Source organism: Brachycentrus maculatus, unplaced genomic scaffold (assembly GCF_059751285.1).
Source record: "Brachycentrus maculatus isolate JH-2025_06_01 unplaced genomic scaffold, ASM5975128v1 h1tg000784l, whole genome shotgun sequence".
NCBI lineage: Eukaryota > Metazoa > Arthropoda > Insecta > Trichoptera > Brachycentridae > Brachycentrus > Brachycentrus maculatus.
This window is the reverse complement of record NW_028281512.1, coordinates 19,783-43,996: the sequence shown is the minus strand read 5'-3', so window position 1 is coordinate 43,996 and position 24,214 is coordinate 19,783. Positions and strand designations below refer to the sequence as shown.

Below are 24,214 nucleotides of genomic sequence, written 5' to 3'. Positions count from 1 at the left end.
AAATAAAATACAAATAAACATTAATGCTAATCAAAGTCATACAACATTGTGAATTACGTGTATATTGTTTGTTTTCATAGAAGTTAGAATGTGCGTATGGATTTTATGCTGTGGGTATTAAATGTAGAGTATATGTGTATTATAGTAATAGAAGTAATTATCATATACATATATTCGAGAATATACCTATACACACAAATATATATAAACGAGACAAATCATTATTATCATTGTGGTATGATAATATAACATTTTCCTTATCATTCATCGTTCACTTTGTGTATTACAATTTTAAAATTCTACATCATGACTACCGCTTCAGAATGACCATTCCCTCATCAGATTAAATGTAAACTAATTTCATTAATTGATTCAGCAGGAACTTAATGGTAAAATCTATCCCTTTTTAATTTAAGTTTTACTTACTTTATACCGCTGTTTGTTATTTGGAATAAGCTTCACATACGGTGTTTGAAAAAGATGCGGTACGCATCGAAACACGTGTTACAGTAGATTTTAAGAAATATTAGTAACTTTTACTTTAAAATTTACTAACTTAAACTTAAATTTACAAATATAAACTAATTAGTTGATCTTATCTTGGCCTAATATATCCAACTAAGTAACCATCACGCCACTTACCGCAAGGATAGGCAAAGAGAATAGAACGCCGCACCAATCTATCTAAAAAAAAAAACTTCGCATCTCACACATTCGTGCATCTTCTCATAACATACATACGCGCCGATTTTTCCGACTCCTGGCCCGAACACTTTCAAGTATTTTAAATACGTTAATACACAATGAGTATTGATATATCTTCAGTATGGTTAATAATCCAGTGTCTGAAATAAAAAGATTAAAATAATATTGAGCGTTATATGTTTGTTTTTCAATATTGTGTTTAATTAAATCGTCCTATATGTGTTAAACAGGTGGGTCGCGATCCAGACAGAATCACTCCCCTAGCCCACGTCAAGTGGCCGCAGTTCACGACCCCTGGCCCGCCATTAGACGTGACGTCACATAAAACGCCATCTTGTCACACGTGAACTAAAATATGCGAAATTATTTATTCTTTCTCACGGTATTACACAAGGGCGCACTGTGGAGCTCAACGCCCCTGCATGTAACGAGTCTAACATCATGTTTTTTCATAATGGAATATTGTTGTTTTTTTGCCATATTTTGAGTGTGTCCAAATACTTGTTCACAAATCTGGATTATCTCCAATTGCAGGAGTTATTTTCATATTATTTTTTGACGTCACATCAAAGATGAAGAAGAATATGGAAATCTGGGCATTTACGGGGCTGACGACCGTCATAGGCTGGTTTAAGTGACCAGCCTATAACGGTCTTCAGCCCCGTAAATGCCCAGACTTCCATATTCTTCTTTATCTTTGATGAGATGTCAAAAAATAATACGTGTAACATTCACCTACGCGGGTGTAAAGTGATCATTTAAACCAGCCTATGACAGTCGTAAGCCCCGTTAATGCCCAGATTTCCATATTCTTCTCCATCTTTGTTGGGATGTCAAAACATAATATGAACTGTTTTTTGTTCATAAAAAATGTTGATAACAATTTTTTTTTTACTATTTAAGACGTTAGAACCTAATACCGTAAAAATATATAAATTAGGGGATAAAAGTAATAAAACTCCGTAGAATCATGCTTAGGGTGAATAATCTAGTGTACGATAAAATAAATAAGTATAAAAATTTCATAATTCATTATATGTATTAAATGCGAACAATCACAATCACAAACACCCATTTAAATTGAAAATATATTTTTCTTGAATTTATTTTGCACTTGGTGGGAATCGAACCCGCGACGCCAGTTTCTCAGTCGAATGTCTACCCAACTACGCCACGACACCTGTCAAAACATATTTGACATTGTCAACTTTGCTTGGAATCCTTACTTTCCTCTCCTACCTTTTAACTTTTTCCATCATATTTTCTAAACCTCCCTCGCTTTCAACAGTTCACAGTATCATGAATAATTTTATTTTATTCAGTATTCATACGGCTTTCCCATATAAATAAAGATAAAATTTTCTTTGTTTATATGGCAAAGCTAAATCATTTCACATTTCACAAGTATTATTTGTCAGCTTTTCGTTGGTTGGAAGATATCATTATATTTTATTAAAAAAAAAAACATATTCACACACATAACTACTAATAACAATTAAAAATTATGTGCCCTCATTAAAAATTCCCGTACCGAGGGCACATTTTACAATACCTATTTATAAAACTACATGAATGAAAACTGTTTATGACATGCAATCAAATACGACATTGCCAGCGATTAAAAATGTTATTTTGAAAAGAAGTCGCATTTCCCTTTTAATGAGACATAATAGCAAAACATTGTATGAAGCGTAACCATCTTTATTCTTTAAAATATAAATTGTTCTCTACCCCTTTTTTACAATGTCTCCAAAAACCCTGAAATGGTTACATTACAATAAAATAACATATTTATAAAAGCGTTTGTGAAACTGTGGCATTTTGCTGTCGTTACTTTTAGACACTGGGCATTTTAATACATTACGCGGCCGTTAACCAATTTTAACTAGGTACCTACGTCCCTATCTTCTAACTTAAGTATCTTATAATTCAATTCGAAAAACATGTCAAGCCCTTCTTAGAAAGATGTTGTAAGGGATGTTTAAAGGAAAATACTTTTAAACGAAAAAGGTCATGGTTTTATCCATAAAATAAATAAATAAACATATCAAATCCATTTTTGTTTAGTTTCCTCAGTTTTTTTAACGACAATGGCAGGGCCATCTGTTGAACTCAACACGTAATTTTAAACATTGTTCGTGATGGGCACAATATTCTTGATAGCTGGCTGAATAAATAAAATAGTTCAGGATATATTTTTTTCGAAACAAAATATTTTTCCATTTTCTTTCGTTAAAATCACAATTTTATATTGACTTTATTCTACAACATTTTGAGTGTGTCCAAATACTTGTTCACAAATCTGGATTATCGGATTATTGGAGTTATTTTTCATATTATTTTTTGACATCTCATCAAAGATGAAGAAGAATATGGAAGTCTGGGCATTTACGGGGCTTACGACCGTCATAGACTGGTTTAAGTGATCACTTTACACAAGTGTAACATTTACCAATTCAAAATTCAAGAATTTGAGTAGTGTGGTTGTCAATAATGGGTAGAATTGGTGAGTATTACACGTGATCACTTAAACCAGCCTATGACGGTCGTCAGCCCCGTAAATGCCCAGACATCCATATCCTTCTTCATCTGTGATATGATATCAAAAAATAATATGACTTTATTCTATATGGGTATCTGTTGTATTCAACCAAAAAATATATCTTGGTAATAAAAATAAGACATGTGCTTTTAAGAAGACGAATGAGATATTATTTTCAAAAGCGTAATGTAATTGTCTTCCCCAAAAAGAACATTCCTTAGCGTTTCATTGTTATATTTCGGTTTGGAAAAAAAAGTATAAATACGAATATAGCGCTCAGCATGATGCTTCGAAATGGTATAAGACTTAATGAAAGAACGATTTCTTTTACTTTAAAGGCACTTTTAAATAAGAAAGCCAATTTAATTTCTGTTGACAAGATATATTATATTTTATAAAATAAAACAACTTTGTTTTTAACCACTTTTTTATTGGTACATTTTTTCTCCAACCGGTTTCAACAAGAACCTTGTCATCATCAAGGTTTAACTACTACTACTACTACTACTACCATCACGCTGTTTCCCCGCAGGATAGGCAGAAAGGATGGAACGCCACACCTTTCTGTCTTGACATACACTCCTCGCCTCCTTCACATTCATATATCTAGTCATCCATGCCCTCCGATTACTTTTGACACTACCAGATTTTAGGTTCTGATTGATCTGATCGTGCCAAGTATTTTTCGGTCGTTTTCGTTATGTTTTCCTGCAATGTTTAAGAATAAATACACGTTAAACCTTGGTAAACCCTAAATTCTATCAAGGTTTAACATGTACAAATTCTAAAATATTGAAACATTCATAGAATTGGTACATGTTATACCCTAATGATGACAAGGTTCTTGTCGAAACCGGTTGGGGAAAAAATGTTCCAATAAAAAAGTAATTAAAAACAAAGATGTTTTATTTTATAAAGCTTATAAAATGTGTTAGAAGTTTATAAAAAACACAAAGTATCTGCGAAAAACATTAAAGAAAATATATTATATTGTTCAAAAAGATATGGATTTTATCAACAAGTAATATATGAATCACCCATTTTCAGATTTATTTCAGTATTTCTTCCACCAATGAAGATCGAGTTGTGTGCTTACTTCAGTACACATACCACACCGGGATGATTTTGAAAACTTCAATTTTTTACAAGGTAAAAATCCAAATCAAGAGATTTTGTAATGTTGAAATTTTAACATGTTTAAAACATCTGTTGTTTTCGAAACAAGTCGTGTTAATATGAATAAACTCAAATTAGTGGCCTTATACAAGTATTTTAACTATATGTTTACATTTGATTCTTGCACTACAAATTATATATATTCATTCTCAATTTAATTTTTGGATCTCCATTTTAATTTATGTTTTAATTGTTCAATCAAACACAGATTTTTTGAGTCTACTTTGTTGTATTTTATTGTTAAAAACCCATAAAAATTTATATTTTGACAATGTTTCGCCTAGTTATGCCATTTTCAAAGGAATGTAAAGAATTAATTTAAGCAATAAAATATAACTCGGTAGGTAGACTAGAAAAATCCGTGTTTGATTTAGCAATTAATATCAGTACTTTTATTTATCATTTCGTTGTAAAAAGAAATATAAACGGCTTTAAATACTCATTTTAAGATGGTTTCCCGATACGCTTAATTATTTTCCGGTATCAAAAATATATTTTTCTGCGAATTTTATTAAAACGTCAGTTCCGTACCAATTGCGAGGTATAAAAATAATTCGCAGATTAATTGTTTTATTTTAGCTCTGCCAATTAATTGTATGTATATTTCTTGTTTTTACAGTGCTAACACGGGTTTTCAACTTCCCTGAAAATTATTCATTTTTATTTATTTTCACGCGACTGTAAAAACCACATTTACAATTTACAGTACAATACACAGCCTATTCCATTTCCTGCCAGTTCCACACTTCACAAAATTAACGCAAAATATTTTAATTACACCCCAAACGTATTTAAAAACCTAATTTTGTAGAGAAAATTCATCGCAATTCATATTTTTAAAGTTTGGTACCAGCCGGTCAACTATAATATTATCGTGTGACGAGAAGATAAATACAATTTTCTTATCATTAAAAAATCATATTTTAACTAATATTTTCGTTTGTTTGTTTGTACACGTGATTCAATTCAGTACTACCCTTAAGAGGAGGGATTGAATTAAGTGACTCAGCCTCAGCCCACGAACTTGGCACGTGATCACGACCCCTAACTTTATTTAGAATACAATCGATTAAATAAAAATAAAACATAGTGAAACATTTTTACATACATTACAATGATACAAAGCATTATAATCAGGGGAACGGTATCAGTACCTGAAAGACCGTGATTTTTTTAAATTTATAAAAAACATCGAAATCAAGAAGATACGGTCTAGATTACTCAAAATGATATATCAACAAAAAATACCGGTAAATAACATTAGAAAATATAATGATTTGAACGATTAATACAGTTATATATTAATAATACGCAAATATTCGAATGCAACGTTGTGTAAAATTTTCAAAGGAATGGAAGAATATCTTTTGAAGATCTAAGATACTTCAATACGAAAACAATATATCCAAGGGTGGGATTTCATGTGGAAGTAAAATTGTAATAGTTATCTTTGACTTTACATTCTTTACTCTATTCGGAAACAAAAAATAATAACCAAATATAAAAAAAATATCATATTTTTTTTCTCGTTTACTTTAACTCTGACAATTAACATCATACATGGTTTAATAATCCTAAACTTAACTACCCATCACGCTGCTTCCCCACAGGGGTAGGCAGAGAGAATAGAACGCCACACCACTCTGTCTTCGCAAACATTCTTCGCTTCTTCCACGTTCATGCATCTCCTCATACATACGACTACGTCATACGACTACGTTACGACATCTAACCTGACCACTTTCAAGTATTTGGCATACCTGATCGTGCCATGTTTTTCTCGGTCTTCCTCTGCTCCTTTTTCCACTTACATTCGCCTCATAAATTTGTTTTACCGTTCTTTCCTCACTCATTCGTTCTACATGTCCAAACCATCTCAACACAGCTTTCTTAATTTTATCGATAATGCTTATCTCAGCTGTGCAATCCTTTCTTATTTCAATATTCGCACATCTATCATACATCGTTTTGTCGCACATTCTTCTGGGAGATCGCATTTCGACTGCATTCAGTCTACTTTCATCCTTCTTTTGCCAACTCCATGTTTCACTTCCATACATTAGAGTTGGACTCCATTGTGCACTGCCAGTTTAGCTTCCGCTGATAGGTTTTCCTTAACCTTATTGAAACCCTTAACTTAATAGAAATCCTAAACTTAATAGAAATAAATGGCTAAAACTAATTAAAAAGCTACCTTCACTACTATTTTGAGATAGCAAAATCGACAACTTCCTTCTATACGGAATATCATTTCCAAAAGAACCATAACGTAAGACTTTTAATATCTGGTTTTTAATAACAATATAAAAAAGCTTATTTTCATCTCACCAATAGATGTCTCTAGTGAAGTTCTAGTGAATCAAGAACAACGTTTCAAAATTGGTTCATATATGTATAGAACTTCCGTGAATTTGAGTAGTGTGGTTGTCAATAATGGGTAGAATTGGTGAATGTTACACGTGTGTAAAGTGATCACTCAAACTAGCCCTGTAAATGCTTAGACTTCCATATTCTTCTTCATCTTTGATGAGAGGTCAAAAAATAATATAAAACCCACACTAAATAAAATGAAATAATTATTAATCACACTTTTTATTAAATGGAAAATTATTTAATTTAATAATAAATACTACACTTGGTTATTTGCACTCACCACACAAGTAACTTCTTCGCTAAACGTTAGTCAAATGACAGGTTGTCAGAATAACGTAAATCGAAACGACGAAGTGAAACTGTGAATGTTGATACTGCGGGTAGTATAATACTGCCTTTGGGTGTAACCTGTCACGTACTACGTTATAAAGCCTTCACAGGGGTTGAATATCGAATATACTGGATGGAACAAAATAGCACTTTGATTTTCTTTTTAAACAAGGGTTAGGTATACAACAAAAAATATAGGAATTTTACTAAACACAAAAAATACGTATATCTAAAGAAAATAATGTTTACGAAAACGTCAAAAACAAATAATTAAAAAATTAAATTTCAATTTCCCTGCGACAACATTTTCATTTTGATGATCTTCTGTATTGGATTTTTTGTTGCTGATTTTAACCCTTGTCTGAACCCAATGGCAAAAATGACACAAATAGAAGCAGTACTTAATACGGAATGAAGGGCAATCACCCATGCGCTTCAGGTACCAATTCCGGGTACTAATAAAGTGAAAAATCACATTTATTTGGACCCCCACAGGAATCGAGCCCGGGACCTCTACCACTGTAGACAAACGCGTTGACAATCATACTGCAAAGGCGGAGGTGGGAGAAAATTGTGACTGATTTTATCACTACATTACATAAAAGTCTTAAATTGTCAATGAACATTTTTTAATAACATCATAACATTCAGTTTTTGTAATTTTGAATTAATTAACAAAAATATACATTGAAATACGACAGTGTATATTTATTTATTTTTAAATCGGTGGGCTTATATTTGAGATAAGCCGTATTTGCTCACCAGTTTCAGTGGCTCAGTCTAGTCAAATTTAAAAAAAAAGAGAGATCACTATTTTTTCATCGGAAATTAAAATTTCAAAATGTTTGGGATAATGCAGTATTTTAGCAGCTATCAAGCGCGTTGACCACAAACAAATGGCGCCACCATTGCGCTCTAATGAAATGTTTAGAAACATATTATTTATTGACTCGGAAAAACTTTGTGGAATGATATGTTGATTGTTTAAGAAAAAAACACTTGTATCATACCAGTGAATGAGTTTTATTTAATTACACATGACTAGTTTCGAAAACTACAGATGTTTTCATCTACAGGTGAAAAATAATCATGTTTGTAGCTATCATAGGTGCATGTATAAACACACGTACATTCAAAAGCAACATTGTGTCGAAATTTCAAAGCAATCTACGAATGAATTTAATAGATTAAAGATTTTGAACTAACGAACATTTAGATTTTATTATTCTAATAGTAAAGTGAGAAAAATAATATGTAACTGTTCTTTACTTGACTTTTTTCTAACAGTAAAGTTTATAAATTACGTTTACTTTAATCGTGATAAATTAATATTCATAATTGTAATAAAAAATGCAACATTTTTATTTTTTTGACACATCCACTAAGTTTATGAAAATACTCCACGTGTGAAAAGCTACTCGGTAACTCAGATTCAAGAAGGCATTGTACGTTATCTTGTATGGAAAAGTTGATCGACGCTTACCCTATTGAAAGAGTTAGCAAACCGACTGCGTACAATACCCCATATCCGATAAAGAGAATTCATTCACTTTTCAGCACCCACTCAATGCTACTTGCTTACAGATGTTTTTAGCGTACCGATACTTTTGGGAAATAAATCGTGAGTCGAATAAAATAAAAAAAATAACTAAAATTACTCGCTTATCAGGTTTATATGTTCTTCGATATTAATTACTAATTAAAACGTGAATCCTAAAGCGAAAGGGAAAAGTCAAGAAGAATCAAATCATACGGCTAAACAGTATAGTATACAGTAGGCTATTTTCCTTGGCTTCACCCTACCGAGTTTCTCCAGGGTATGCTTGGCTGCAACAGTTTAGAGTTTAGAAGGAATGTTTATTTGATTACAACATTTTGAGTGTGTCCAAATACTTGTTCACAAAATCTGTATTATCTCCAATTACAGGTGTTATTTTCATATTATTTTTTGACATCTCATCAAAGATGAAGAAGAATTAAAAACGTGGTGTTGTCAATAATGGGTAGAATCGGTGAATGTTACACGTATGTAAAGTGATCACTCAAAGCAGCCTATGACGGTCTTCAGCCCCGTAAATGTCCATACTTCCATATTCTTATTCATCTTTATTTAATTACGTATTTTTATCAATTGTTACGCGTTATATAATAATGATACTGATAATCCTGAAATTATCCGGAGGATTGGTCTGTATGTTCCCGATAGTTACCTACGACAGCGTCACTTCATTGTTACCTCAGTGTTACTTCATTGATTTTTAACATTCTCGTGAAATGATAAAAAATATCGTTTTTTTTCCATTTATTCAGGTTGAGCCACAGCAACGCATGGTTTGGTACAGTTAATATATAGTAAAATCCTTTCTGGATTTTGTGCATTAGTGTGGAGTAGAATATAACACGTGAGGTAGAAAAGCTCGTCTGGAAAAACCCCATCTTTAATGATCCACACTTTAGCACGCAGAATGCAAATGGGAAATAAATTACTCGTGAAATGAAGTACGAAAAGTCTCGTCATTATTTGTCAGAGGCATCAACTCCATAATGACATAAATGTAAAATCTCATTTAACCAAATCAAGTTTTCTTTCAATTTACTTTAGCGGAAAATTAATAATGCAAAACTGAAGCAATAAACATAAATAAATACTATATTATACACTTTATAGGTATTGATGAGTACCTTTTGAATTGATAAATTTAACAACATTTTGAGTGTATCCAAATACTTATATTAGTATGTGAGGTCCGAATCCTGGATTACAATCACAAACATGAGAAACGCCAGAAAATATCATTTTCATTTTTATTATTTAAGATTATAATTTGACCAGATAATTTATTTACAACATTTTGAGTGTGTCCAAATACTTGTTCACAAAATCTGTATTATTTCCAATTACAGGAGTAATTTTCGTATTATTTTTTGTCAAAAAATAATATGAAAATAACTCCTGTAATTGAAGATAATCCAGATTTCGTGAACAAGTATTTGGACACACTCAAAATGTTGTAGTAAGCTTATTAAAAAAATAAACAAAACTACATGTTATTAATATTCAATAATTTCTTATACTTTTACTAAAAAAATCCAAGCCATGTAATTTCAAAACTCATATTCATACATACCTGGCAATAAAGTTTAGGGAAATGCGAGTCATGCCAGAAACAGTACCGACCTCACAAATACGACTTTCCACAGTACAAGCGTGAGATTTTAATTACAACCAACTCGGTAATCCAACATATCAAGGCAACTGAGCAATTTGTGTTATGAAGTGTTGAATTGTTTTGTGAAAAAATGTTAGACTAACATTAACCGGATGTTGTTATATTGAAATAATCCACGTACCATTCAAAATTAAAATAATATTTTCCATCGAGATAAATATCATGTTTACTTTATTATAAATGATCGGCAGACGACACGAACATCGAAAATCAACGGAGAGTTTTTGTACCGGGACAAGCATGCTGGCAAAAGGATTATCTGGGTGCAGAGGTAAAGAAGAAAAGATCCTCTTCGATCATTATATGAACAAATATAATACACATACGCTCGATGTACACTGGTAATTTTTAATGATAAATACATAAGTAGGATATATAAATATATATATGTGTGTGTGTACTTAATTTTATTATAATTATTTCGTAAATAAGCTTTCTTTATATTTCTGCAAGAGATTGGATATTGGATATTCAAAAAAATAATCGTTGAATTCCATAGTATGAAAACCAAATATTTTTAATACATTTAATACATTTAGTAAGAAGTAAGAGTCTATGTTTCAATTCCCATCAAGTTAGTGTAATAATTTTTCATTCACAATTTTTCAAAACCAACAGAATATATAACAAAAATGACATAATACAAAAAAAAAGTAAAAAAGCATTCCTATCAGCGGTTTTCACTTAAGTTATCTAAATATCAAAATAAACTGTCACGTACATAAAAGTTTAACTGTATAATAAACTTACATTACATGTTTTTATCAAGTAATGGTTTTTTTTATCAACTAGTCAAATAGAATTCAATAACATTTCTCTTAAACGTATTTAGAGAAACATTTTTGATATTTATTTCACTAAGCATTACATTGCACATATCGCAGTCTCAATTTAAAAATGATATTTGGTAGGACTTGGTGTGCATTTTACTTTGTTTACATATTATGGATTTGCTACTGGTGTTTTATATTATATACACAAAGATTGCATGTGTGTATGAAAAACTATTTTCCTTCATGTTCAGTTGGCAGTCCCTGAATTTAGATTTTTCAAGGATAACCCTTATGATTGGCGATGCCGATAGGGGCGGGTCGGGCCGGGGACAGGTGGGCGCCTCCTAACGGTCACCGGAAGTATCTTCCTCGGCTGTGAGACCTCATTTCCTGCCTTTCTTTTGACCCGTCTCTGCACTCACTACTCTATCGTATCGCTAACGAAATTCATTTCTATATGTTTACTTTTAAATTCTCTCTCACACAGGATGGGCTTGTTAATATTTATTGGAGTATTTATTTTTTTAATAAAAAGAAATACCGGGATTAGAAGCGCAATAGTGAAACTATGCTTGCACTAGGTTTCAGGTTAGATGTAAGATTATTATGAAAATCTATGATTTTATGGTAGTTACCTTTATTGTCAAATTTAAGTGAAATGTATTTATAACAACAATATATATAGTAAAAAATACAACTATGTACTTGTAAACGTTCACACGTGTATAAAGTGATTTGACCAGCTTATGATAGGTTATAAGCTCTGTAAATACCCATACTTCCATATTCTTTTTCATCTATGTAGAGATGTCAAAAAAATAAATCTTTAGTAGAGAAAACCCATATTTGTGAACAAGTATTTGGACACACTCAAAATGTTGTGAACTATATGTTCGTTTAAAAGTGGATGGAAAACTGTTTTGTTTTTGTTTTAATATATGTATAAAATCCGGTTCCTCCAAAATATGACAGTACATCCTAAAAACTATTAATATGATGAATTCATGTTTATATATTATTTTTTAAATGTGAATTTTTAACAAAATATCGTTAGCAATATTTGAAATAATATAAAAATGAAAATAAGGTTGGATTCTTTGCAGTGTTCATATTAAAACGGAGTGTTTTTGCCTTTATAAAATATCTTAGTAAAATCACAAAATATTGATATAAATATATATTGCAATTCATTGAATTGGCACTGTAGAAAAATTTATGTATTTTTAATTTCAATTTGACTTGTTATATGGGTATCAATTTTTCTAAAAATCTTATGTGACATATGTTTTAATCATAAGCCATCATTTTTGAAAGCATAAACCAAAGCACGAGCCAAAGCAAAAGCCTTCATTTTTACCGTAATTGAAAATTATTCCTAATACATTTTTAAAAAAATTAATAATTACTTAAATACGTAAATATTTACATTGTTAAGTCTTATATCTTAAAATAATAATAAAAAGTGTACTGTTTTTGTTTTTCTTTTTGTACATATAGAAAATCAATGAAACGTCATTCAATGTAACGAATTTTAAAATTTGTTATTTCTTTGCATAAAAAAGAGATGGTTTTTACATTAAGTATTTTACAGAGTATATTGTACTGCGTCATCAATTACAGTCAAAGCATTTTACTTTTGTTCGATTGATTACAAAAATGTCTTTTCAATTTTCAATTAAAAAAAAATTCAATCACATTTTCATGAATTTTAATGAACAGTGCGAGTTAAATTAAATAAATAACAGTATTCAGTCAAGTGGCAAAGTATATTTTTTGTCAAAGTATTTGAAATATATTCTTATTTGTAATGTACGAGCGAATGTTTACAAAAGGCGCTCCGAGAACCATTATAAAAAGACAATAAAAAATATTATTAAATTATGCAAAGCAACATTGATAAAATGGTTTAACAAATAACTAAATGATCATTAAAAAATACCATTTCGACAATCTACAAAAATTTAATAAATAATTGATATTATATTTGACAATAAATTCAAGATCAAAAAGTTTTTTTAAAGTATGTAATTAGCTTACCTTATTTCAATATCGTCTTTCCCTGTTAAATAAGATGTCTCAGCTTCTGCAACCAATGAAAAAATCTTTTCAAAAAACCTGAATAATTCGATACGCTACGACATAAAATTCTTTGATCTTTCAGGACATAATAAATGGGAATGAACATGAAAATCAACCAAAACAATTTTTTGCAAAAAAATCTGTTGCGATGATTTTAAAAATAAAAGAACACGTATTTTTATGTTTCAACATCACAACATAGATGAAGAAGAGTTTTTATCAACGTATTATTTCTTTTGGGTTTTAAATCCATAGTGTAATAGTCACACCGCTTGGCTGCCATGCTGGACGTTTTAAATCCAATTTCCAGTGGGACAAAATAAATATGATGATTTTCACTCTCATATTTATTTGATATATTTGACCCTGGATATATTAATGCACAAAAAGTCATGCTTATAAAACAGATAATAAAACAAGACTTTTTCATGTAGGAGGTGAATTTTTCCTATAAAGTCGTTCAGGATATATAATTTTATATGTACATATGAACGACATTTTTAATCTATACGTCTAGGAAAGGTGGTCTGGTACCAGTACAAGGTACCAGTCCAGGGTTATATTGAATAAATATTTTAGTGAAGAAAATCACTTATATTTATTTGACCCCCCTCTGGAAATCGAACTCTGGACCTCCAGTACGGTAGCCGAGCGTACTGACCATTGCACTACGAAGGCGGACAAAAAATGGTGGACAGAAGAAATACAAATATGGTTAGTTACATTTTTAAAGTTAGATTATAGTGACGCAATCGGTACTGTTGTTTTGATCTCAACAATAATATATCATTATTTTTATTATTCTGAGATTCATTCAAATTGAATCGTGCCGGAAAAGGGTTAAGTAGAATTTAGGGGTGGTTTGTTTCCTTTCAAACCCTCCAGACATGTACGATCAATGGGTGTTTTCAACCCCAAATGAAAAGAGATGATTTACCCTTCCCTTTGAACGACTTGTCCAACGTCCCGTTAAGTTTGACGTCCAGATTGGGTTCTATAAATTATAATACGGTTATATCCAGTTCGCGGTTAGTCTATCTTCGAATAGTGAAGCCCTACCCTTCTCAAGATCAATTTGCTAAATGTCGGGTTACGTTTAACTGACAGGTTGATCCGTATAAATAATGCAGGGCTGCCGGTGGTTTGCGGTTAAGCTCACGTTATTCGATAAAGACACACTGATCTAGAGGGTATGCGACATTTTATGGACATGTCGAGTATTATGACTGTTGAATAATCATTTTTCGATAATTGAAAACTCTCAGTTAAGTCACACTAATGTTTCTCGTGACCATTAAATATGAAATACAACGACCTACGTGGTTTATGAATACATAACACAACCCATTTTAAGACATATGGGACTTTAAACCCAATAATAGTAGAATATAATCATAATGCATGATAATTTATGTTCAAACTTCCTCAGCATGTGACCAATACATTTATCTTTCAAATAAGGAATATTTTCGCACTTGTTTATTCTTGCTCGAAGATCGTTTTTTGTAAATTACTGTATTCATATTTAACAACATCAATTGTACCTTAGGAAAATCTTACATCTATAAACTAAATAAAAAAAATTGATATATAATTAACATTTTATTTTGTTGATAACTTTAAATGATTTTGAAAAAAAGGTTTTATTTTTTTATATTAAATTATCTTTTCAATTTTGATTATTTTACTAGCGACTTTGTTTTCATTATTTCAATAAGTTATCTGTTTGAATTATTTGTTGTTACTAATTGGTGGTACTTTTATAATCTACTATTTCAGTAAAACAACTTACTTTTAGAAAAATATATGTTTTAAGTACGTACCTACATAAAAATACCAATATAATGAATCTTATAATTAATATTACTTTTGTAGACTTGATTACTAATAATGAAACTTTTCGAAGGGGTAAGTTTAAAAATAACTTTTTTTAAAGGCTTATCTGAAAGCAAGAGAGAAGAAAACCCATACCGTTATGGGTTTTCAAGTAGTTTGAACAAAAATTGAGAAATCACTTTTATTCAAACAATCCACCTTTGCAGCTGCAAAACCGAATTGACGTGAAAAAATTAAGAAGAATTATAAAAAAAAAATTAAACAGTCGTGAATGATGAGTTGATGGTAAAATAAATATTTATAAAATTTCCACACGCCAACCCCTCATTAATACAATCGTTTATTGGCTATTTTTTTATTAGTTTTCTTGACCCTAGATTATAAATATATTGTTTGCCTCTGTAGTGCAATGGTGAGCACGCGCGGTTACCGTTCTGGAGGTCCAGATTTATTCAATATTACCCTGGACTGGTATCTACCTGAAGCGGAGGGCTGATCACCTTTCCCTTATGTGTTAACGATCAAGATAACACTGCGTTTATATGATGCAGTGCCCTATGCAGCATTGAGGTGCGGATACGGGTTTGAAGAAGAAGAAGAAGATTACAGGATATTCGTAAAATTTACGTCGGATATCCAGGCACTGAGACAACTCATGTAAAGAATGAAGTGACAACTAGCAAATATATTATTTTACTAACCAATATTTTATGTTTATATATTTATTACATTGAGTTTTAAAAAATTGTTGCACTTATATTTTAAATGTTTTTAGTAAAAATAATTGGAGAAATGAGAGTTTTTTCTATCGTCCAAAATTTTACGATAGTCCCGTATTAAGGTTTATTGTAACAAGTCCCGTGGTCTAGGGTAAATACAGTATTAAATATACTACCATCAAACTCAAATAAATGAAAATTAAAAAAGATAACCGGAACCCAACATCATACCCCATGGATAATTTGAACGTGTATGTTTTGTATGTTAAATATACATATATGTAGTGGAATGCCTTTGAGCTCCGAACCAAGGGCGGTTAGAAGCAAACGAAGCTAATTATTATTAGAATATTACACTGTTTACAAAATGCAAGTATCACGTTTTACAGCGTTTTATTCTGTTGAAACTAAAGTGTGGAATAACATGACGCCATATCAGCCACCCCGTTAGCAGCTAGTTAGGGGTAGGGGTAAAAATGTGAGCCTACCTGAATAGGCTGCGCTTCATACAAGAGCTGCGCGACAATGAGCACCTCTGAAAGCCTTCGTACTGAAACTGGGTTGAAAACACACAATGAATCATTGCAAAGCTTGGAATATTTTTATCGTTTGAGAAAAACAGTCACGTATGAATAAAAAAATTGTATATATATCTTGGTGCAAATTTTACTAAACTAGAGAGGAATTTATATTTTTATTAATTGATTTACTTCACTTTGTGGTAATTCCTATCCATTTTCAATTAAATTTTTACTAGGTAGTTAAATGCCGTAATTTCTTAAAATTTATTGTAAAAAGCGTTTTCCGTATAATTCCGTATAATTTTTAAATACCGTACACGGTTTCTTGAATGTTTTTCACAGATATTTTATGCCACATTTTATAAAGTTTATAAAATTAAACAACTTTGTTTTAACCACTTTTTTGTGTGGAAGTTTTTGGTAAAGGAATATAATTAATTATGAGTATTTTAATGTTTTAGATATTTAATAAACCCTGATGATGACAAGGTTCTTGTCAAAACCGGTAGGATAAAGTGTACTTATAATAAAAAAGTGGTTAAAACAAAGTTGTTTAATTTTATAAAGCTTATAACCGTTTACGGTGTTTGATATGTTACGAAGTAAAAATAAATATTAATATACTTGAATAAAATATTTTTCAAAAATAAAGTATATCATCTAAGCAGTAACATAAGAACGTATTATTTTATCAAGTGTTTAATTTTAATAAAATAATCATGTCATTCCACAAAGTTAATGCCGAATCAATAAATAATATAATAACGTATTAACATATTTTAGGAGAAAGGTTCAGTTATTATTATTCTCTTAATTTTAAGTACTTATTTTTTGTTTTTCAACTGCGAAAAAACAATAAAGAGTTTTTACTTCATCTTCATCCTTCAATTTCCGAAGGGCACACCCCTTAAATTTGGACTAAGCTTTACATACGATGTTTGATAATAATGGTAAATGCATCGAAACACGTGTCACAATAGATATTTCGAAATAGTAGAATTCACCAATCAAACTTAAACCAGTCAAATTTAAAATTATTAAAAAAAAATCTAGTAAAACAAGGACTGATTATATTGCTGACAAATAATTAACGATGAAGGTTAATTGATACGATCCGATCTAGTGCAGACATTATGCAGGCTAGGTGCAGATAGGGGTCAATACTTTACATCATATGTGCATAATTTTATCCCATGCATACATAATATTATTTATACCACATGTCTAAAAAATATCGGAATGTAATTTATTTGTAAAAATAATGCATATTTGCTGCCTTTCAATCGATTTTTGTAGCCCTATCACAGCAACCCATTGTGATAACTGTCGTCAAGAAGTGAAGATTCAGTTGGCTAGGCTACCCTTGTTTCCGAAGAGCCATAACAAAGTTTTAATCTTTTACAACGCATCAGGTTCACACCGCCCAGGGCGGTTGAATAACAATTTGTCGATGCTGACAATTCGACAACAGTGACAGTTCAATGGGAGAATGCCGATTAATAACAATTTGACAAAAGAATGACGATTACTGACAAAGCGTCACCAATTTTCATCTCTACTTAGGGACAGATGACTTTGGAGGCTGTTTATGAACATCACATACTCCCTTAAAGATCATAAATGGACAATAAATTAATGAATAAAATATTTATTGACTGTGGCAAAAATAGAAAGAAAAAAAAATATTTACTGACATTATCTGCTGACGTATGGGAGTCAATTATTGATTCTCAAATGTCATTACATGTTTGTTCGTAGATGAAACATAATACTCGAATGATGCTCAATCGCGAACATCCTCTTACAAGTTCACGTTCCCATAGAAGTAACCTAACCGCGAGAGTAAACTGGATTATGTGAAGCGGCTTTGGAAACAAGAGCGAATAAAGCGATCAGGAGAGGTACAAAAACCTGTTCGCTATTACGTTTAACAAGACTCATTTGTGGCTTTAAGTAAGTGCAACAAGTTGTGCTTCAATATTATTTTTACTATTTTTCTTGCGGAAAAAAAATGAAATAGTTTCTTAAAGAATCGTCGCATAATAAGTATTTAAATTAAATCAGTTAAGATTAATATATATAAATATTGAGCTCGAGTCTTTTCCAAGCACAAGGTCTTAGCCTCTTTTTAGTGAGGCGGAGAGTACCTAACTATAATAGTTTAAGATATTTTTATGTAGGTTTGTGTAGCTAATGAATTAAATTGTAAGTAATTTTTAACTATATTAAACCAAAAATATTTTCATTAAAAGTCTTTCAAAACTGCACCAATTCTTTAAAAAAAATATTAATAAATAACTATTTTTTTACAAAATTTTGAGTGTGTCCAAATACTTGTTAACAAATCTGGATTATCTCCAATTATAGGAGTTATTTTTATCTTATTTTTCGACATCTTATAAAAGATGAAGAAAAAATGGAATTCTGGATATAATTATATAAATATATTTTAATAATAGACATACATAATAGATGTCTCTAGTGAAGTTCTAGTGATTCAAGAGCAATGTTTCTAAATAAGTTCATATTTAAAGAGATTCCAAGAAATGGAGTAGTGTGGCTGTCAATAATGGGTAGAATTGGTGAATGTTTCACGCATGTAAAGTGATCACTTAAACCAGCCTATAACGGTCGTAAGCCCCGTAAATGCCCAGACTTCCATATTCTTCTTCATCTTTGATGAGATGTCAAAAAAAACTATTTTTGAATGAAAGTTTTACCGTTTTACTTGTCGCCTTCGTCATCTCATCTCCAAAAAACGATTTAAATCCAGCTATTTCACCTTTGATTTAGTTCGAAGATTTGATTAATATCTCAACAAGTCTGTTGAGTTGGAAGTCTGCGTATTTACAGGACTAACGACTTGACATTGTCGGGGTTATTTTTTCGTTAATCTTATTGCATTCCTGAAATACTTGTACAGGCTTTATTTGAAAAAGTATGTGATATTTTAATTATATTGTATGAAGAAAAGCATAGACGTTTACCGGAAAAATCAACGCTCTACAATAATATCATTAATTAAGTATTTTGTCAATTTATATTCACGTGAACTTGAACTTAACTATCTCTGATTTATATCCGCGTATCATATGACACATTGGGCATCGTGATTTTTAAGAAGATTAAAAAATTCACTTAATGATCTTTAAGCCTTTTAATTAATAAGTAAGGTAAATTATAAATCTAAAAAAAATCGACGTGGTTTTAACCTACCACTTAGAGAAAGAGGATAAGTTCTGCGCTCCAGATAGTTGAATTTGGATGTAGATTACATTAAAAAAAAAACTAATGTTGAAAGTGTGTATTGCTTTAAGTCAAATAAATAATACGCGGACGATGTACCAAAGCTTAGATGCAGAAAGGTAAATACCATCTAGTAAAGAGAAAAAGGAAAAAGCGCTCTGTGAAAAGTGAAAATGATAAACTCCTTCCGAAAATAATTTAACCATTTTTAATATTCATCTTCTCACCTATCAAAAACTAGGAATACTACTAAAATACATAAAACTTCGTAAAAGTTTTATTGTTCCGGTACATATTTAAGATGTCCTCTCCGAAATGGTTCCAGGATATGAAGGGTATGGAGAAAATTTCAGAGAAGAAGTGTGAAAATTCTTCATGAATAATAGAGCTTTCTAACAGTTGATTTAAGATCTACTACCCTTCAGCGTTAACAAAAAGTGACTTGGAAAATGTCATAATAAAGTCATGGAGGACTTGTGACATATTATTTCGGGAAGATATTTGAATTTTAAATTACGTAAACGGGATAAATTTCCATAAAAACCATATACATTTACACAATTACATGAAGATTTCAATATTTGTATTAAAGAAACATAATTTTAAATAAATCCACATTTTATTATTCTTTTAAAAAAATAAAAATTATGACAGCTGTTCTAAATTTCTAAGGAGATGTTTATTTTTTTAAATCAGAAGAATCATAAGTCATCAATTAAATTTTAATAAAGAAACTAGCATATTATTTTTTGACATCTCATCAAAGATGAAGAAGAATATGGAAGTCTGGGTATTTACGGGGCTGACGACCGTCATAGGCTGGTTTAAGTGATCACTTAACTCACGTGTAACATTCACCAATTCTACCCATTATTGACAACCACACTACTCAAATTCTTGGAAGTTCTATAAATATGAACCAATTTTGAAACATTGGTTATTTCTTCTTCATCTTTGATTAGAAGTAAAAAAATAATATGAAAAATAACTCCTATAATTGGACATAATCCATATTTGTGAACAAGTCTTTGGACACACTCAAAATGTTGTAAGATGATAGCATTTTGAAAAGTATATAAAAACCAATTCAACTAATATTTTTTATTAATAAAATTTGCAATATGAACATAGCAGAATTTATACAAACAGATCTCATTTTTTAAAGTTAGAATAGACTCAACCATTTATAAAAGTAACCCCTGTTTTATCAAATTGGTTCAGAATAACGTACTACATTTACTGTATTTACGTATTATGAAAACACAGTTGAATCCCTGTTTCTTATATGAATTTTTAATAAACATGATATCCTTCTGAATCCGTTATTCGTTCACGTTACCTTTACATCGTAACAAGTTGATCAAAACCATGTTATAAAAAGATATGTAATATAAAAATGAAATAAGTGATAACCTCAGATTTCAGTATTTAGTAGTCCATCGAGAAACAAAAGTTCAGCTTTATAAGACCAGAATTTGCAGACACAACGCTACGAGGAGAATAGGAGAAGCTACAAGTTTAATGATGTGTTATATTCAGATCATAAAAAAATGATCCTTTGACATCATTACATTACATTACTCCGTACTCATCATATAAGAATGACAATCTGTTTTTTAACTAATGGTAAATGGATCACTGTATACAATTGAATTATTTATTGATTTGGAAAATCGATTTGTGGAAATAATTGGCAGATATGCGTGAAGAGATCTATGAATATAGAAGAGGTGAAGAATATTTAAAAAGACAGAGTGGTGTAGCATTCTATCTTTTCTCCCTTTCCCTGTGTGGAAGCACCTTGATGGTTAGTAAGTTAGTTTTGAATATATAAAAAATCCTGCCTATAAATATTTCACAAAAATTTTCCTAATAATGTATATGAAAGCTCTTAAGCAAAGTATTAAAAATTCAAGAACGGGTAAATTTCCAATCAACCTTTTTACCGCCACACCGTTTCTCTTGAAGATTATTTTAATTACGATAATGCTTAAATTAATATCTTATTTCCCCGTAGCGTGCGGTAATGTATTATGATTGGCTAGGGCGCGTTTTAATCTGATATTAAATAATTATTTACCCGGATTCTGCGAACATCTAATGATTTATTAAGAACACAGCCCTTTCCGATGTAATGGCGGCAATTTGTCGATAATTTTCCCTCCAAAATTGTGTCTACGGGACTTCCGTCCGGGTACAGGAACGATAATCGGGTTATTTTCTGGAAATTCCGCTGCCGCTTATTAATCAAAAGGATTTAATCATGACACGACGGATACGCAATCCCACTAAAACACCCACTTGTGTATGAACAGACTAGTTACCGTACTTACGCGGCAATTTAGAATAGGAAATTATTTTACAACGCTAATTACATCTCAAATAACAGTCAAATAAAGTAATTACTCAGAACAAGAACAAGGTATTTAAAAAAAAACTTTCACAACATTTTTATTTCCTATTATTCTTTGACATCTCATCGAAGATGAAGAAGAATATGGAAGTCTGGGCATTTACGGGGCTGACGACCGTCATACGCTGGTTTATGTGATCACTTTACATACATGTAACATTCACCAGTTCTACCCATTATTGACAACCAACTACTCAAATTCTTGGAAGTTCTATTCAATTAAATTCAATTCAATTCAATTCAATTCAATTTCAATTCAATTCAATTTATTCAACAACAAAAATATATATATATATATATATATATATATATATATATATATATATATATATATATATATATATATATATATATATATATATAAACAATATTCAAGGCGTATATTATATATATATATATATATATATATATATATATATATATATATATATACATATATGATCCTATTTCGAATCATTGTTCTTGAATCACTAGAGACATCTATTGGTGAGATGAAAAGAAGTTTTTTTATTGAATAGAAACTACATACATGAGAAACGCCAGATAATATCATTTTCATTTTTATTATTTTAGCTTATAATTTGACCATTTTTAATGTGACACACTCAAAATGTTGTACATTTCTATTTAATTTATCCATACGTTTTACTAACCTGCAGTTGAAAATCATTATTTTAGGGCCGTTTAAAATTTTGTCTGCCTCCGCGTAGTGTAATGTTTATCGTGTTTAGCTACTATGATGGAGTTCCCGGGTTTGATTCCCAGGGGGTAAGTGAAAATAAATATTAATGATTTTACACTCTAATATTAATTTAATATTACTCTGGACTTGTCTCTGAAGTGTAGGAGTAATCACCTTGTCTTCATGTAAGTAAGGACTAAGATAACAAAGCGTCAATACGATGCAGTGGCCTTTGTACCATAGGGTTCGAATAAGGGTAAAAAGAAAAAATATTTTTTTGGATGCCTTAGGATTTCGATTTTAATTTATGTTTTACTTTGTCACTTTGATCTTTTTCTTAAAATCTTTTGTGACCCATGTAACATTTTCAAATACGGTGTACAAAAATGATGATGGTTACAATTGATTTAAAGAAAAAGTGTTATAACATTTACTATCTATCATTGAAATCATAAATGTCTATCAAACATCTTCCCTTTGCTTTTCCCTCTACCTCCTTCCCTAAACTCCATTTTTTCTTTGCTTTCCTTATTATCATCGATTTGTAATTTTCATAAATTTAATGAAATATGAAGTAAATATAATTGAAGCAACAGAAATTTTTAATTTTTGTTTATTTTTGAAAATGTTCAAGCATTATCTACTCTCTAACTGCAAACAGCCATATCAAACGTTTTAAACAATATCACTAGTCTATTTTTGGTTGGTTATACATATAATAAGCCTGTTAATGTAAATATTCATTTTCAAGTTTAAATAAAAAATATTTAAAAGTAAGAATAAAATTATTAAAAAATTAACAAAATCTTACCACAAAGTGATTGCCGAATCAATAAATGTAATTCAGATTTTACTTTTATTACATTATTAGCTAATTTTTGGCTGTCTAGTAATTATTACATTTCACATTTTTCTCTAGTTATTTTAAAGCTATTGTAATCACCGACTCAATAAACAACGTAATTTTACATAAATTTAATATCTGAGAACATTTAGTCTTGATAATGATAAGACACTAAATGTCTTCATTCCAGATTAAATAGAAGCTTGAAAAAGATATTGGGTGAATATCTTTTAAGAGCAATGCAATAATCGAAAGATTCTTAAAGTACTTTTTAATATGATTTGTAAAAATGATTTTTTGCAATTTCGACTGGAGAGTCCCTCCATTACGCCACTAAGGCGAGTGGATGATGTGATTAGTGATTAAACCGAAGAGTTTGTAGGAAATTCCGGTCTGTAAATTTCTGCACGAAGGGTGGATAATTTGAAGGAGACGCTCCTACGTACGGGAGAACAAAATTTAAGCATTTTCAGCGAAAACATCTCTCTTCATTCCTCTGCGCGTAAGGGGTGGCTGTATTCCAGCCAAAATATCAATTTAGATAAGTAAGATATGAAATTGATTATTTTCGAATATTATTTTTCGTTTTATACATCAGCAATGAATATCAAATATCACAATCTATACTCTATCCGGAATATCAAACCTAAAACATTTTTTTTTTCATTTTTGTCAGTATTTTTAATCAGGAAATTAAAAATCTATTGATAATGATTAAATTGAAAATGAAAATTCTCGTTTTTAA

At 30.4% G+C, this 24,214-nt stretch overlaps 1 long non-coding RNA gene across 1 annotated transcript in view; it reads right to left on the bottom strand.

Annotated features, from left to right (window-relative positions):
• The window catches only part of LOC148300212 (uncharacterized), a 100,826-nt gene extending 87,611 nt beyond the window's left edge, over positions 1 to 13,215 (bottom strand). Inside the window, exon 1 of the long non-coding RNA XR_015838963.1 lies at positions 13,167 to 13,215. This is a non-coding gene — a long non-coding RNA (uncharacterized LOC148300212). The remainder of the gene's footprint in view (positions 1 to 13,166) is intronic.
• Positions 13,216 to 24,214: the final 10,999 nt, after the last annotated feature.